We start from the raw sequence: 16780 nt of genomic DNA on the forward strand, positions 1-16780 counted from the left end.
TAAGAGGAGGTACTTATTTGGGGATCACTACAAATGTAGATATTGTGACTGATACTTATATTGGTACAGGCAAGATGGACTAGTGCTATGGGGTAAATAAGACTGGGATCTTTAGGTGAATGTGAGATGGGAAGATACGGGGGTGCATAGGAGGAAATGGGGACGAAGAGTTTTGTTAGCATCTAGTGGTGTGGAGAAGAACACGAAAGAATTAAGGATGTTGCTCACTTTGGCAGCACATATACTAAAATTGGAATGATACGGAAAAGATTAGCATGGCTCCTGCACAAGGATGACATGCAAATTCATGAAGCATTCTGTAATTTTAAATAAAAATATAAAAACTGAAAAAAAACCCCAAACTTATGGTTACTAAAGGGAAAAAGAGATAAATTAGGAGTTTGGGGTTAACAGATACAAACTATTATGTATAAAATAGATAAAGAAGGTCCTACTGTATAGTACAGGGAACTATAGTCAATACACTGTAATAAACCATAATGGAAAAGAATATATATATATGTGTGTGTGTGTGTATTTGTTAATCACATTGCTATATATCAGAAACTAACACAATATTGTAAATCAACTATATTTCATCTGAAAAAAAGACACAAGCATGGATGATATCTGGAAAAAAAATAGGGATGCCTTCAGGGAGTTCCCTGGTGGCTTGGGTCACTGCTGTGGTGTGGGTTTGATCCCTGGCCTAGAAACTGCCACATGATGCAGGTGCGTGGCCAAAAAAAACTAAAGCATATCTGGTGCATAATAGGAGCACAATAAATGTTTTTTAAAGGGGATATCATTATCACCCACATTTAAAAAATAACGCTGAGGCTGAAGAGATTGGTAGACTTGCCCATAGCTCGTGGATGGCAGAACCAGGACTCAGATCTCTGGGACCCAAAAGGTTGCAATCTGCCTTTGGTGGATGTGGACCACTCAGCCTCTTCTCAATGATCAGGAGAGACACAGGGGTGGTGTTGGAGAAAGAGGCATTTTGGAGTTCCATGTGACTCAGCAGGTTAAGGATCCAGTGTTGTTACTCCTGTGGCACAGGTTTGATCCTTGGCCCGGAAACTTCTGCATGCCATGGGCACGGCCAAAAAAAAAAAAAAAGGATGACTTTAAAGTTTCTAATGTGAAAAGGACAGACATAGGAACATCTAGCAGGAGAGCTATTTATGAGCAGTTTTGGAGAAGCATGTTGACTTGAAGTCAAGGTGGGGATGTTTAGTAGAGTGTAGCAGAGAGCTCAGGGCTGGAAATAGTGACTTACTTGAAATCACTTGCATTACTCCAGCAGTAGTGAGATGGGTCATATATAGTTGCCTATGAGCTAGGAGTTTTCTTATCCATTTCTTTTATGGTAAGTAATGATGAAGGGTTGTTTTTTTTTTTTTGTTTTTTTTTTTTTGTCGTTGTTGTTTATTTGTTCTTTTTTAATACCTGTGGCATGTGGAAGTTCCTGGGCCAAGGATTGAATCTGAGTCACAGTTATGCTGCAGCTGCAGCAATGCAGGATCCTTTAACCCACAGCACTGGGGATCAAACCAGTGCCTCTGCAGCAACCCAAGCCACTGCAGTTGGATTCTTAACCTACTGTGCCACAGCAGGAACTCTGGTGGAGGTTTTTTGTTTTGTTTTGTTTTGTTTTTTTCTTTTTTCTTTTTAGGAGATTTGAAAAAAAATGGCTAGAAGATATCCAGTAGGAGATGTGGGCATATGTGTATTCTTTTTGGAATGTGGTCTGAAATTGGAATTGCTCAAGCTGCAGCGAGACGAAGAAAGCTTCATGTCTTTGGCCCCTGCCTTCCCTGCCCTCTTCCTGTCTCCAGCTCCCTTCCCCTAACTCTCCTGGCCTCATTTTGGTCTCAGTGCTTCTGAGGTGTAGACCAATGTCTTACTGCCACCTGCACATCAATATGTGGTCACCCAGAGTTCACAGACTTGAAAGTTCCTTCTTCCAAAGGGCCACGGGTGTCACATCAGCCTTCTCAGTGGTTTTGCGGTGAGGCCATAGTGAGAAAGGAGGCCCAAGTTTCCTGTACCAGTTTATTAACAGCTGGTTGCTGGGAAAAGAGCACTGAGCTAGTTCCAGTGTTAGAGATCTTTTCTAGGTCTCTGGTTCCGTATTCATTAAGGGCAGAACAAAACCATGTGGTTTCTAAAGCTGTGCTAATCTGCTTTTTTCCCCCTCCTTTCTTTTCTTCTTTTTTTTTTTCTTTTTTTTTTGTTTTTTGTTCTTTTTAGGGCTGCACCCGTGGCATATGGAGGTTCCCAGGCCAGGGGTCTAATCATTCACAGTTCACAACAATGCCAGATCCTTAATCCATTGAGTGAGGCCAGGGATTGAACCCATAACCTCCTGGGTCCTAGTCGGATTCATTTCCGATGTGCTATGACGGGAACTCCTCTCTTCTCTCTTTTTTTTTTAATGGCTGTACCTGTGGCATATGGACGTTCCCAGGCTAGGGGTTGAATTGGAGCTGCAGCTGCCAGCCTACCCCACAGCCACAGCAATGCCAGATCCAAGCTGTGTCTGTGACCTATGCTTCAGTTCATGGCAACGCCAGATTGTTAACCCACTGAGCAAGGCCAGGGATCGAACCTGCCTCCTCATGTTGGGTTCTTAACCCACTGAGGCATGATGAGAACTCCTGTGCTATTCTGCTTTTTAGTGCACAGAAGTAAGATCCTTATCTGTAGCATAAGTGTCCCAATAAATCAAAACAAGGTCCAAGTAGCAGCCAGTAGAGCATATTTGTTCTTCATGTGAGATGTATGGAGCGCTCTTAGATTTGCCAAGGCTTTTATTTTCCTAAACTCCCCAATAAGATAGGGCAGCAGGAAGGTCTTCAAGAGTTAAAGCAGTCTCAATAAGCAAGCCTGCCGTTGCAGTTAACCTAGGTTAATCTTCTGGGAAACCACGTGGTAATGATAAATGGGGTCAGATACAAAAAGAGATTTATGCTTTGCCCTGAGCCTCAGAATCAGCTCTTGTGAGCTGAATCGTGGACAGAAAGAGTAATTCCTCATTAAGCAGAAGGAAACATTATTTTGTACTCGCCTTTCTGGTGGAGGCAATATATAGTAAGTTACACAATATAAGTGTCTCAGAAAGGACTAGGTGAGAAAAAGAATCCACGGCATAGTTTTTGTTGTAGGTCCATATCACATGCCCTACTTTTGTTTAGTGACAGCATTCCCTGTAATTTTGTTTACTATTTGGGTACTGAAAAGTTTTGGTTTTGTAGGAATAAACAAAAGTTATTGTAGAGCGCTTGAACCATATTTACTTGTAAACAGGGAGCTCATGAAATGTAATAACTAGTCTTTATTCATATTGAAGAATGTTGAATTGTGGCTTCTTTACATGTGGTATTTTAAGGTGTTTTAAGTCATTAGATTCTACAGAAATTGCAAACTATCTCTCCTTTTTGTGAGTTTTAAATTCCAGAGGCCAAAAAAGTTCACATGTGCAGCTTATAGGCATTTGCTCAGTCAAGATGGTTGTTGCAGCCGTGGAATAAAGCTACTCAATAGTGAGAGTTCCCCAGTGGCCTAACAATTAAGGACTCAGCATTGTCACTGCTGTGGCTCAGGACACAGCCTGGGTTCAGTCCCTCACCCAGGAACTTCCACATGCCATGGGCGTGGCCAAAAATCATTAATACATGTTTGTTAATAGAGTAAATGAAATGATTTACTCATGAAAAATTTTTTGAGCTTTTTAATATGTACCAGGTGCTGTGTTGGGCATGCAGTGAACAATTTAGATGTTGAGTCCTTTCATTACGGAGCAAACAGAAGTTTTACTGAAGGATATAGACAAAATGCCAGAAAATAAGCAAATAAAATAAATTATTGGTTATTGATATGTTTATGAAAGAAACACACAAGGTACTGAAATGGGGAAAGGCTTATTAAATGGATGAACACACCAAGTAAAAAAAGAACTCAGCCTTTTTGTCTTTTTAGGGCTGCACCCACGGCATATGGAGGTTCCCAGGCTAGGGGTCGAATCAGTGCTACAGCTGCCAGCCTACACCACAGCCACAGCAACGCTGGATCCTTAACCCACTGAGCGAGGCCAGGAATTGAACCTGCGTTCTCATGGATGCTAGTCAGATTGTTTCTGCTGAGCCATGATGGGAATTCCAGAACTCAGTTTTTTTAAAACAGTAATTTCAGGGGACAGCTAAATTTTAATCATTTGCTTCCCAATAGAAAGCTTTTTGAAGTATTTACCTTAGCTTTCAAAAGCAGTTTTTACCCTCCTACTTAGACTAGCACATTTAAGGACTCTTACCCATTAAGGACAGAATTGTATTTTCCTTAGTTGTCTTTATTGGAATTCTTTTACAGTTCTTTCAGAACATAGCAATGCATTCTTTAGAACTGAGCCTCAGCAGGAATAACGAAGCCTCTCATTTGATATATTATTCCATTACCTATGATGTCAAGACAGTTAGTAAATAATTTCTTTTTATAGAGCGACCAAAGTGGTGGGGGGAGGAGAGAATGACTGATTTAAACCAACCTCAACAGTCAGATCCCCAGGAAATGACTTAGGGAAGCTTTATCATGTGATGGCTGCTATTCATTATCTACTCTGTGTTGGACAGACTTGGGGTTTTGTTTGCCTTTTAAATCAGGGCAACACTTGGATTGTGGTTTCGCTGTCCTGCCCTTTCTTCCTGTTGGAATTTTTCTAGGGCTCTTGGCAAATTCAGAGTCAGATGCTGGTCTCCTGAAGGCTGGGGGTGATTTGGCGCCATCTAGGTGGATTTTTCCGCTTTCCCTGGAAGAACAGTTGCTGTGCCAACTGAAAAGAAATGTTATGGTGGTATCTACACTCCCATGACTAGTCAAGTATTGATTAGTCTTAGACTAACTATTTATAATTTTCAGTTCTAATAACGAAGTAAAGCTTACCAATTGTATTTTAGGAAACCAATAGCTTCTCTACTTTCTAAAGAAGGATTTGACCATGTGGTTAATAATGTGGCTAGACAGAGAAATCCTCACTTGAGGGATTCTTTGTTTTGTGTTATTGTAGCAAAATACACATACCATAAAACCCACCATTTTAACCATGTTTAAGGGCACAGTTCAGTGGCATTAAGTACATTCACACTTTCATGCAACTTAAGAAATGCTTGCTGTGAAATAGCAACCCATCTGAATCGATACTTTGGCATTAAGATAGCCACATGTTTATAGGGGAAAATTGTAAATTGAATCACAAATTATGCACTTTTTTTTGGAATATCTTAGGCCCACATTTAATAACGTTTGGGGAAAGAAACAGTAGACAAAAATTCCTTAACAAACCAGAAATAGAAATTTTGCATTAAAGATATTTAAATAAACTTACAGCATTTTCCCTTATCCTATGCTAATTTTCACTGCAGTCATTTCCAAAATAAGGAGACTTAGGAAAAGAATGGCAATATTGAAAAACTAATGTTTATTGAGTACTTACTATGTTTCAGGTGCAGTGTTAAACTCTTTCTAAACATTTTCTAATAAAATAAAGTAAAAAGGTATAAAATACTTAGGAAAAGTAAGCAGTTTTTCCAAGGCTGACAGTGACAAATTTTGGAGTGAAGTAGCATTACCTGATATTGAACCTGCATTCTTTTTTTTTTAATTACTCAATGAATTTTATTACATTTATAGGTGTACAACAATCATCACAAACAAATTTTATAGCATTTCCATCCCAAACCCACAGTGCATCCCCCCCACCTGCCAAACTGTCTCCTTTGGAAACCATAAGTTTTTCAAAGTCTGTGAGTCATTATCTGTTCTGCAGAAAAGTTCATTGTGTCCTTTTTTTTAGATTCCACATGTATATGATAGCATTTGACGTTGGTGTCTTGCTGTCTGACTGACTTCACTTAGCATGATAATTTCTAGGTCCATCCATGTTGCTAAAAATGCTGGTATTTTGTTCCTTTTTAATGGCTGAGTAATATCCCATTGTGTATATGTATCACATCTTCTTGATTCACTCCTCTGTCGATGGACATTTAGGTTGTTTCCATGTCTTGGCTATTGTATCTAGTGCTGCAATGAACATTGGAGTATATGTGTCTTTTCGAGTCACGGTTTTCTGTGGATAGATGCCCAGGAGTGGGATTGCTGGATCAAATGGTAGTTCTATGTGTAGTTTTCTGAGGAAGCTCCACAGTGGTTGCACAAATTTACATTCCCACCAACAGTGTAGTAGGGTTCCCTTTTCTCCATACCCTCTCCAGCACTTACTGTTTGTAGACTCTTTGGTGATGGCCATTCTGCCTGGTGTAAGGTGATAGCTCACAGTGGTTTTGATTTGCATTTCTCTAATAATGAGTGATGTTGAACATCTTTTCATGTGCTTTTTGGCCATCTGTATGTCTTCTTTGGAGAACTGTCTGTTTAGATCTTCTGCCCATTTTTTGAGGGGTTGTTTGTTTTTTTGGTATTGAGCTGCAGAAGGTGTTTATAAATTGTGGAGATTAATCTTTTGTCAGTCGATTCATTTGCAACTATTTTCTCCCATTCTGTGGACTGACTTTTCATTTTGTTTAGGGTTTCCTTTGCTGTGCAGGAACTTTTAATTTTGATTAGGTCCCATTTGTTTAGTTTTGTTTTTATTGTCATTATTCTAAGAGGTGGATCTGAGAAGATGTTGCTGTAGTTTATGTCAGAGAGTGTTTGGCCTATGTTTTTCTCTAAGAGTTTTATAATATCTGGTCTTATATCTAGGTCTTTAATCCATTTGGAGTTGATTTTTGTATATGGTATTAGGGAGTGTTCTAATTTCATTCTTTTCCATGTGGCTGTCCAGTTTTCCCAGCACCACTTATTGAACAGGCTGTCCTTTCTCCATTGTACATTCTTGCCTCTTTTGTCATAGATGAGTTGGCTGTAGGTGCGTGGGTTTAATTCTGGGCTTTCTGTCCTATTCCACTGATCTCTGTTTCTGTCTTTGTGCCAGTGCCATACAGTTTTGATGACTGTTTCTTTGTAGTATAATCTGAAGTCAGGGAACGTGATTCCCCCAGCTCCATTTTTCTTTTTCAGGATGTCTTTGGCTATTCTGTGTCTTTTGTGCTTCCAAAAAAACTTTAAAATATTTTGTTCAAGATCTGTGAAAAGTGTCCTTGGTAATTTGATAGGGATTGCATTGAATCTGTAGATTGCCTTGGGTAGTGTAGTCATTTTGATAATATTGACTCTTCCAATCCAAGAGCATGGTATGTCTTTCCATCTGTTTGAGTCATTTTTGATTTCTTTCATCAGCATCTCATAGTTTTCAGAGTACAGGTCTTTTGTCTCTTTAGGTAGGTTTACTCCTAGGTATTTTATTCAATTTGATGTGATGGTAAACGGGATCATTTCCCTAATTTCTCTTTCTGATCTTTAATTGTTAATATATAGAAATGCTATCGATTTCTGTGATTACACAGTATTTTGCTGGAAAGATAAAATTTGAAGTTGTAAGAGCTTTGCTGCACGTTTACCTGTAATACCCAGGGCCCTCAGAGGCCAGCTTTGTACATTTCAACAAATGGCTTCTAGTCACTCTCAAACCAGCATTTAGAATGGTTATAGAGTTGATAGATGCTGGGTGCCTAGAAAGAAGCACAAGTAGGAGGGGTAAGGTACTCTGAGCTTCAGGGGTGAGTGAACAGGAACAGCAGCTGCTCATTGAGGCTTCTTACTCTGCCTTGTGAAGGATGCTCATGGGAAAGAGCAGACCACTGTCACGTGCAGAGCTTAGGCCTTCTTCTCTGAAGTGTTTATGAGTCTGTATGTGTTAAGTTCTGGGATGGAAACTAATCAGAGACATGATTTTTAGGCTGGCGTTATTCCTGGAGCTTTGTGGAACTTTTTCTCTAACAAGTTCCTGGGCACTTGAGAACATCTGCAAACCCTTGCCCTCATGTCTAGGCCTTGTAGTCATCATTTTTCTTCCACCAGTCTGGCCTCTTGTCCTCTGCAGAGCCAGTGGTCTCGCAGGTGGGTGTGCTTGACTGCACAACCCATCATTTTATTGGAAAAATCAGCAAAGACATACATGCTCCTGAATATATGGACCATTCATTTGTATTATTCTTAGACCTTAATGCCCATGAGGTGATATTTGCTTAGAGGTCTTGTCAACCAGGTCTCCCTTCTCCTAAACACCACTGAACAAACGTTGGTATTCTCTGGCTTTCTCAACTTACTGTTACCTAAAGGAAAGCCGAGTTGAATTGCTTAGCTTAAAAATGGGGGATTTGAAATCCCCACAGTCAGCCAGTCTCCTGGATGCTTTGTGATGGTGCCAGTCTCGGATCAGGATGTGAGCATTTGAGGGAGGAATAATAGTCTCACTTACATGACTGACAATCTTGTGCATCCAAAAGCATTTGGCTACATCCAGTGATTTCAAGCACCCTCCTTGATTACAGAGCCTTTTGCTGTCTTCTTCCTCTGTGTCTGATTTTGTCAAGCTTCCCAGATATTTCCTGAAGCAGTTTCCTCCCTAGTCATCTGTCACCATCTGTCCATCAGAGAAACCTTCCATTACCTCCAAACCAGAACTTGGCTGGCCTGGGCTGAACACAGCATTCCTAGAGCTTTAGTTTAAGTTCTGAATAGCAGAGTGGTTGAGCTTTAAGATACATTAGATGGAGTTGCCTGGTAGCTCAGTGGCTTAAGGACCTGGTGTTGTCACTGCTGTGGTATGGGTTTCATCCCTGGCCTGGGAACTTCTGTATGCTGCAGGTGTGGCCAAGAAAAAAAATTAAACAAAAAAAGATACATTGTGTTATCTCTTGGTGTAAAAAGAAATTTGGAGTGGCTTAGTAATGGACAATAACACAGACTGAAAAATAAATTTAGGAAGAAATTTGTGTGCAAGGAAAAGAAGAGTTTGAAAATAATTTGAGGGGAGGAAGATTAAGATTCATATACAACCTAACACCTCAGAACTTGGGCTGCCCTCTGGCCAAAGCTGAAAGGCTGACCAGTGATAAGAATCACAAGGCCCATGAGATTAAAGCCACACCAGTGGTTCAGGAAGATCACAGGTTTTATTGCTACAGGAACCTCAGCCTCGGAAGAGCTTCTGTGAATTTGCTAAAGGAGATGCTGTAGTACGTGTCCAGTAGACTGTGTTGTCAACAGCAAGCACCCCTTCTGCTGTATGATTATTTCTTGGTGCTTCTCAGTGTAGGAAGAAGATGTTTGCTGCTGGTTTTGTGCTAATATGAGTTAAAGCAATTCTACAAAAGTTAGGAATTGAAAATGTCCAGGCTGACCTATACAATTTCTGAGACAATCCTCCATGAATACCCTTTCTCCCAGCTGAATTCGAGAAGGTGGGTCTCTAGCCTTTATTAGTGGTTATTAATTTTTTTAAGGGCCACGCCTATGGCATATGGAAGTTCCCAGGCTAGGGGTCAAATCAGAGCTGCAGCTGCCAGTCTACGCCATAGCCACAGCAACGGGGAATCTGAGCCACATCTGTGACCTACACCGAAGTCCATGGCAATGCTGGATCCTTAACCCACTGAATGAGGCCAGGGATTGAACCCACATACTCATGGATACTAGTTGGGTTTGTTACTGCTGAGCCACGATGGGAACTGCCATAGTGGTTATTAATTTTTATTATCACTTGTAATTCTAGCAGTAGTACCGCTATCTAACATGTGGCTACCCTTTCCCTTGTCCCTATAACGTGTCAGACATGGTATTAAGGAATGGTATAAGGCACTTGCTGCAGAAGACATCTCATTATCCTTTCGGAAACCCTGTCACTTTATTTGGACTTTAGGGAAAGGAAGTTGGCTCAGAGAACTTGACTGACTTGGCCAGGCTTGCGGCGCTGCTACTGCCCGTGTGCCTTGTACTGATCTTGCTGCCTGAGACCAAGAAATTTTGACGAGAAGGCAGTTGAGCTCTTTTCAGCCAAAATCTCAAAAACAGCCCAGGCAGCAGCCTTTTTTCACATTAGCCCACGCAGCACAGACATAGCCCCTGGCTCCCCCTGTGCCTGGGTGCCCCTGGTTTCTGTGCAGCAACCCCCTCATGTGTTGAAGGCGTGCTTGGTGGTGTTCCACAGCTGGCTCCCTCTAAGGCCCCTTAGAGTTGTGCATCCAAGAACCACATGACAGTGATGAGAAAAACTATATAAGGACAAGTATTTTCTTGCTTTAATTTTAAAATATTCTCAAGCTTTGAAAATAGAAATTTAAGGGAGTTCCTGTTGTGGCTCAGTGGGTTAAGAATCTGACTAGTATCCATGAGGATGCGGGTTCAACCCCTGGCCTTGCTCAGGGTTAAGGATCTGGGGTTGCCATAAAATGCTGTGTAGTTCACAGATGTGACTCGGATCCCCTGTTGCTGTGGCTGTGGCGTAGGCTGGCAGCTGAAGCTCCAGTTTCGACCCCTGGCCTGGGAACTTCCACATGCTGCAGGTGTGGCCATAAAAATAAAGAAAAGAAAATGGAAATTTAAGTTGGCGATGTTGTCAGGAAGGGCTGTCTTCTAAGAAGGGGGAAAAAAAAGCCTTCTATGTAAAGATATTTGAGATCTGATCATATTTCTACCATGCCCTTTTGATTAAAAATTTATTTAGATTAAAAATTTAAGTGAAAAACCATGTATAGATTCTGTCCTTCTATCAATTGGACAATATAGTGTATGTGGTAAAGTAGTTTTAATATGTCTGTATATATTTTAAGCCAGAGGCAAAGCTACTTTTCAATGTCAATTTTTAATAACAACATTCATTGAATAGTATTATGTCCACACTCTCAAAGATTGAATGTGTCTTGAAACAAAGCATTTGCTTTATATGGACAGAAAGGGACTAACGACCCCCCACCCCACGCCCAACACACACACACAATTTGTGGTACTTTAGGTCAAGGTAGAGAAGCTAATGATAAAGTTTTAAAGAGGGAAAAGTATGCAGTTAGAACCATATTGGCATTTGCCAGGTATGTATTTTTCCAGGGTGACTCTGCTGTCAGAAGTTGCCATTAGTTGCTAGGCAGACTTAAACAAATACAGAGGACATTACCCAAGCATCCAACCTGGCTGGTTTCTTCATTTAAATTTTGTGATCCTGGCTCAGAATGTAGTAAGTGCTATTACTATTCAGATTTGGAATACTGAGTTTTGCCAGCAGTCGCACTGGCATTGGAGTCAGCAGTGCAGTGACGTTTTCTCCCCAGGAAGCCAGGTTACTTGAACTGTCTCAAAGGTGAGGAGAAATTATATAAAGAAACAGCTCCATCCTGCCAGGAGCAGTTGCCTTTTCCTTTGGTGCTTCTCCTTTCTGATGACTGGATTTTTCCTGCTAAAGATAGGCTGGCTTTTTGTATCTCTCTCTATCTTCTGGCAAGGGGACAGAATTTTCACACACAGGTGCACTCAGTCCTTTCCTTAAGTCACTTTCCTAGATGCATTTGGAGCAGTGCCAGGGGAACTCAAGAAATCCCGGTTTTTCTGGACTGGTGATTAGATGTGCAAAGCTTTTTTAAAAAAATTGTTTCACCATCAGTCTGTCCATTTACTTACCTTTGTTTTGTTTTGCACCAACTCTCCCAGCCAAGAACAGTACTATGCTATTTACTATTAGATGGAAAATGCAGACCGGTGATGAAGGCTAGAAATTGCAAAGACAGCACCTTTTAAATGTGACCACTGGATTTGGCGTTGCTGCAGCTGCGACATAGTTCACAGCTGTGGCTTGGAATCAGTCTCTGGCCCAGAGACTTCCATGTGCTGTGGGTATGACTATAAAAAAAAAAATGTGTCCATCATGCTGGGGGCAAGATGCTGATAAATAAGACCTTTCCACTTTCCCAAGTAGAGTAATATGCACATTTGGAATATAAATGAGAATGTGAAATATGAAATTTACCTTTTCTGTAAAAAAGTAAATAATCCATTATTTGACTGGGCTAAAATTCTTCATAATACACTAACAGTTAGTTTTACATAGACTTCCTGGTGAGGTAGGACTATCATATATCCTTCTGAAAAGGCTTAGGGTCTTGCAGGCTGCCTGCTTTATCTGTTTGGATGCAATGACAGAGAGATGTGGTAGTTACTGTAAAGATAGATGTCCTTCTGCATATAAAATCTCATTGCTAATAACCCTTTTTATTTAGTTTCACACTTCTAGAACATTTTATTTATTTATTTTTGCTTTTTAGGGCCACACTTGGAGCATATGGAGGTTCCCAGGCTAGGGATTCCCTGCCACAGCCACAACAACTCGGGATCTGAGCTGTGTCTGCAACCTATATCAGAGCTCATGGCAATGCTGGATCCTTAACCCGCTGAGCAAGGCCAGGGATCGAACCTGCAACCTCATGGTTCCTAGTCAGATTCGTTAACCACTGAGCCACGATAGGAACTCCGTAGAACATTTTAATTGAGACTCACATGGTATCTGTGACCTGCCTGCACAGAACCTCGTAGGAAACTCACAGTAGAAATAACGGAAATAATTATTTATTAGAAAAAAGAATAATTTATTTTAGGCTGTGGGACATCGTTTTATGAAAAATGTAGCAGGTAGTGCTGCATTTGGGAAGTATGGTCTCTCTTGCCTGCTCCTGAAGTTACTTTTTTTTTTTTTTTTCTTTCCTAATCACTGTTTGTTTTAGGGAGTTGAGTTGGTTTTAAAGACAACAGAAAATGTTTCTTTTCATAAGTTTATATTCTACATGGAAAAATAGCTGTTTTTCCCCAAGTCAAAATGTTACGTACTCATTGAAAAAAATAGAGGGCAGAGAATTATGGAGCAGAAACAAGAAAAGCTACACTTTTCCCTAAAGATAACTATATATGTCTTGGAAGAGTCTCTCTGATAATCTTCTTATCATAGATAAGCCTATATATATAATTTTATTTCATTGTCATTTACTCTACCAACTAGTCTGTACTCTTTTTTTTCTAGTCATCAGCTTCTCTTGTTCATAAGTATAGATTTACATCATGCTCTTTGGTGATCCTAGAATTACTTAATACTTTCCCCATTAAAATCTCAAAATGTTTTAATTAGAAAATTGGCATTGAACATGGAATATTTGTCTGTAGTAACCATTCAAAGAGAGCATGCCAGATTTCTGCTGTAAGAAGTTTAGTTTATAAAGCATTGAAAATATATTGCTTTAGGAAATAGCCAGAGTGCCAGAGTCTCTTTGCTGCTTGAGAGAATCAGAAATCTTTGGCCTTTAGCTTCGTTCAGAACTTTGAAAGAACTTAAAGATAATTCATGAGTTTAGGAAATATTTTAATACCATAAAATACTGGTTATCTGGAGTCCAGAGGAATGAATCATAGTGGTTATGGTATCAAAGACTGAAGGAGTATTTTCCCAAGGTGATTTTCCACACTCCTGAAAATCATCATTCTCACAATAATCTGTGTCTTTTGGCTTGTCAGCACTTTGAAAACATAAGACTTTTTTTCCAAGTCACAAAACCCTCTTTGGCTCTTCTCACCTATGTTTCTGTCTTGTTGATGGGGTATGAAGGACTATGCTTCACCATTACAAGAATGTGTGCTTTAGGAATTTGGGGAGTGCTTTCTCACAAAAAATTGTGTTTTGTGTGTGTATGTGTGTGTAATCATGGGAGAGAAGCACAGCTCTGCAAACATGAAACTGGCTGCAGTTTTCTCCAGCTCTTTTTTGGTGCTTCGACCAGAACCACAGAGAAAAGTTGACAAACGTTGCCTTGATTGACTGACTTTGTAAGTGTTGTAAACTGTTCCAAGGGCCCACTGCATTCTAGCAGGGTATTTTCCAGAAATCTCAACAGTTTTTTTTTTTTTTTTCCCCTTTCTAGCTTGAGGTTACGCTGAATTCTTTTGCAACTTGCTCTGATGTTTTCATGCCTTATTTTGATTTGAAAAGGTTTTCAGAAATAAACATGACACAACCAACTGCATAAGAAAAACAACTACTTTGCTTATTCAGCAAGCCAGGAGGCTGTCTCAAAGGGCAGTGTCAGCGCCTTTGACTGAGAGCTGCTGCAGGAGAACATGGTGGAAATCATCTGCTGTAGGAGTGGGTGGTACTTGGAGGTTTTAGATGCTCGCAGTACATAAAAATAGTCTAGCAATTGTCCTCTCTGAGGTGGGGTTGCATATGCCTCACAGTGCATATGAAACTGGTGTCCTGACCTTGTTCTCATCCTTCTACATTTTCTTGTCCTCACCCATTTTAGAGGTCATTTCCTTCTACCCTTCATCAGAGAAGCCTTTGAATCCAAGCCATCCAAGATTTTACTATACACAGAATTTTATTCCATGGTGTGTACAACACTCTTGTGTGCTAGCCACTCTGCTGTGACTTAGTTCATTGCCGTAGTGATGTCCTGTGATTTGAAAGGCAGTGGAGTTCCCAGTGTGGCTCAGTGGGTTAAGAACCCTACATAGTGTCTGTGAGGATGTGGGTTCAATCCCTGGCCCCTCTCAGTGGGTTAAGGATCTGACGTTGCTGTGAGCTGTGGTGTAGGTTGCAGACGTGGTTTGGACGCTGCATTGCTGTGGCTGTGTCATAGGCTGGCAGCTGTAGTCCGATTTGAACCCTAGCCCAGGAACTTCCATATGCTGTGGGTGTGGCCCTAAAAAAGGAAAAAAAAAAAAAAAAAAAAAAAAGGCAACTGTTTGGAGAGAACAGTGCCATGTTTACTGTCATTCTCTAAATCAGTCTCTTTCTCTCTCTCTCTCACCAGCCAGCACACACACTTACCCCCCGCCACCCCCCACACTGTCCTATATCTTTAACTGAGGTGTAGAATGGCTCAGTGTTGTTGAAAGTGTTCTGATTGTCTGAGCATAAAGCTACTTGGGACTTCAGCCTTTCCTCCTGCTCAACGTGATTTTTGATCACTTGGCTTCTCTCTTGCCTTTTGATTTTCTTTTCTTCTTGGTAGTTCCACTGCATAGGATTTGAGTGGGACCTTTCTCTGTTGCCTTGTAACTAGCCGCTAGGACTCAGAGTGGAGGGCTGTGTGGCCCTGGCATTTGGAAAAGAACTGCCAACCCTTGAGTCTGTACATGTCTTCACAGTTTAGTAAGAGGTAGCAGGAACACCAATGGCCACCACTATCTCCCCTTCCCTGCAAACCCTCTTCCCGATAAGAAGATTAAGGTGGGAAAAAAAGAGGTGGAGAGTCATGGGGATGTTGGGGAGGTGGGAAATGGGGGTGGCCCCCAAAAAAAGGTGAGAGGATGATTTCTTGGGAGAAGGAAATCTCTCCCAACATGTGGCATGTCCACAAGAGGAGGAGGATTGGTATTTTATTACCTGGTGACATAGCTATATAAGCAACGTTCTTCCCCTAAATGGCTGATCTCTGCTGGTGTGTGCTATAGGCTTTCCATGTGTGAATTCATTCCCATCCCCCAACACAGCCTCACGACATAGGTTCTGGTGTTGTTCATATTTTACATACATAGGAAATTAAGACACAGAGAGATTTAATATCTGGAGTTCTGAGGGAGGTGGTCCAGCTCCCAAGGCCATGGTGTCATTATTATATTGTATTTTCACACCATCTGAGATTTAAAAAAAAAAAAAAAAAGGGACTTTCAGGAGTTCCCCAGTGGTGCAGTGGGTTAAGGATCTGGCTGTATCACTGATGTGGCTTGGGTCAATGCTGTGGCGTGAGTTTGATACCTGGCCTAGGAACTTCGGCATGCCATAGGTGTGACCAAAAAAAGGGGGTGACCTTCAGTTTTTTTTTTCTTTCTTTCTTTCTTTCTTTTTTTTATTTGTCTTTTGATTTTTGAGGGCCGCAGCCATGGCATATGGAGGTTCCCAGGCTAGGGGTCTAATCGGAGCTGTTGCTGCTGGCCTACACCACAGCTCATAGCAATGCCGGATCTTTCACCCGCTGAGCAAGGGCAGGGATTGAACCTGAAACCTCATGGTTCCTAATCGGATTCATTTCCACTGCGCCACAATGGGAACTCCCAGTTTTTTTTTTTTTTTTTTTTGTCTTTTTGCCATTTCTCGGGCTGCTTCCCGCAGCATATGGAGGTTCCCAGGCTAGGGGTCTAATCGGAGCTGTAGCTGCCGGCCTACGCCAGAGCCATAGTTACTCGGGATCCGAGCCACGTCTGCAACCTACACCACAGCTCACAGCAATGCCAGATCCTTAACCCACTGAGCAAGGCCAGGGATCGAACCCGCAACCTCATGGTTCCTAGTTGGATTCGTTAACGACTGAGCCACGACGGGAACTCCCCAGTTTTTTTTTTTTTCTTTACTGTCATCAGCAATAAGAAATACATTTTACATCCTGACCCATTGCACACCTACATAAAATAAATAAATGAAAAAAATTAGTGAAATAACACATGCAGTACAGTCTGACCTTGTTTTGTTCTTTTTTCTTCTGTTTCATCAAGAGTAAATGCTGGATACCTCCTGCTAAGTAGATGCTCTGGAGCCCAGGAGAGGTTTGAGGGGAGGAAGGAGGAGCGCCTGTTCCCAGTGTTCCTTTTCCTTCCTGCTCTCTTCTCTTCTCTCCCTTTTCCATGCTGCTCAGAGTTCCCTGGGCCGTAATCCAGCTGGTCACAGACAGTGGGGTGTTAGCAGAATGGGCTATGGGAGTGGAGTATTACACTGCCCTGGGCTGGGTTTCTAGTGCTGAAAAGTGACCAGAAAGGTCTGGATTCTTACCTTACTGGTAAGAGATGGGGAAGGGGGATTCCAGAGAGCAGAGTTGAAAGTAGTGACAATGGGGTTCATGTTACTGCCTTC

At 41.3% G+C, this 16780-nt stretch overlaps 1 protein-coding gene and 1 non-coding gene across 25 annotated transcripts in view; both read left to right on the forward strand.

Annotated features, from left to right (window-relative positions):
- BICC1 (BicC family RNA binding protein 1) overlaps positions 1 to 16780 on the forward strand; it is a 335849-nt gene that overhangs the window by 133065 nt on the left and 186004 nt on the right. The window lies entirely within an intron of this gene.
- LOC146396827 (U6 spliceosomal RNA) lies at positions 221 to 327 on the forward strand. The gene has a single exon (XR_014828627.1). It is a non-coding gene; the product is annotated as a U6 spliceosomal RNA (small nuclear RNA).

This window comes from Sus scrofa, chromosome 14 (genome assembly GCF_054392235.1).
Source record: "Sus scrofa isolate SSC_HxYL_T2T_F1_AM1 chromosome 14, Sscrofa_HxYL_maternal_Yorkshire_Landrace_v2.0, whole genome shotgun sequence".
In the NCBI taxonomy this organism is placed as follows: domain Eukaryota; kingdom Metazoa; phylum Chordata; class Mammalia; order Artiodactyla; family Suidae; genus Sus; species Sus scrofa.